Below are 1702 nucleotides of genomic sequence, written 5' to 3'. Positions count from 1 at the left end.
CTGCCACTTTCTATATGAAGTTCTATAGGCAGAGTGAAATAAAATCATATAACCCAAAAACTAAAGACATTTTTTCAGAATAAAGTAACTTGTTTTCTTGAATGCATGCATAATTACTGGTCTAAAGCCAACAGAAGAGAGACTACTCTGTATACAGAGAGGACTAAAATCATTTCGTATAATATTTCCACTTAAAAGACTTTTATTATATGTTAATAAGCCTAAAGTCATTTTAATTGTAATGCTAATTTAATAATTAAGGTATCTGTGTATGATTTAATGTGTAAATCTATTCAAATAAAAATGGTTGAATACAAGTTGAGATAATCTTGTAAAAATGTATGTAATAGTGCCCTTCTGTGAATTAACCTGGAGTAAAGCCTTATTTTCAGTTGCCTGTCATTTGTTAAACTTGAATTTGTTTTTCTTCATTGAAAACATATTTTAGCCAATGGATAAATGTGAGTATCTATAGGCCTCTTTCATTTGGGAAGTATAAAATGATTATAAAGTAGCCAGATGGTCTCTTTTTAATGAGCAATTCTACCTCGAGAGAGACTGTGACCCAGAGAGGGTGATAAACTGGACAACCTGCCTTCGAGATGAATGTTGCAGACCTCATCCTCCGCAGTCACATCTTGTTCTCCCATCCAAGTACTAACCAGGACCAACCCTGCTCAGCTTCCGAGATCAGACGAGATCGGGCGCGTTCAGGGTGGTATGGCTGTAGACGGTCACGTCTTGTTGATGGTTCTTTGGTGGGTGAAATGGAGACTCTCTGGCTTCCAGTTTTTCTTTTTTGTACCTGAAAGCAGATTATAATTGTTCCCAACACTTAAATCCAGTAGTACACCTTTGTAATATATTGGAACATTTAATGTGCTCATATAATTATGGTTTTTCTAGAAGCTGAAAACCAAATCTATTATACTAGACTTACTTGTTTTGCTCCAACTGGTTCTACCAAACTCACTCTTGAAAATGGAATTTTGGCTTGCCAAGTTTGCTGTAATATTAACCTTAATGGAGTAAGAAAGTGTGCTGTAGTAACCCTTCTTAACAGAGGAGAAGAATGCATTCTATGGAAAAAGCACCCAGTTAAGTCCCTTTACAATATGTGGGAAGGGAAGAAAGATGTGAAAGGAGACAAGGAGTGATTTCATCATGTTCTTATGAACAGAGGCTCTTTTGGGACATGTCTTTCTCTTGTTGTTGGTGGGGTTTTTTTTTCTTTGTAAATCTTTCCCTTTTTCTTTTTAATCTGATCAATAATAAGACCATAACTAATTTCCCCAGGTTAGATCTAACACTGCTTAAGACTGTTTTTTCCAGCTCTTATGCAATGTCAAGAACAAAGACAGGAACCCTAAGTTAAAATTATCCTATGGAAATCTTCTAGGACTTGTCAGAACACTTATTTCAAATTAACTCAAAAACAAAGAATTTTTAGTCTTACACAACTGAACGTTCCAGGGGTAGTGTCAGGCATTCCAGGATTCAGGGCTTAAAAATATTTGACCAGATGTGTGTTCAGGTTTTGATTTATTTGATTAGGCTAGGTTTGCCCTTGGGCTGCCCTCGGTTCACACAGAGGCTCTGCACTCCCCCTTTCTGGTGGCAAGATGGGTGCAAGACCCCTACCATCACATGTACTAGTGCTCCAGTTTCAGGGTGCTCCGTTCTGATCATGCGCCCACCTGGC

This window comes from Octodon degus, unplaced genomic scaffold (genome assembly GCF_000260255.1).
Source record: "Octodon degus isolate 3935 unplaced genomic scaffold, OctDeg1.0 scaffold00015, whole genome shotgun sequence".
In the NCBI taxonomy this organism is placed as follows: Eukaryota; Metazoa; Chordata; class Mammalia; order Rodentia; family Octodontidae; genus Octodon; species Octodon degus.
This window is presented reverse-complemented; position numbering follows the sequence as displayed.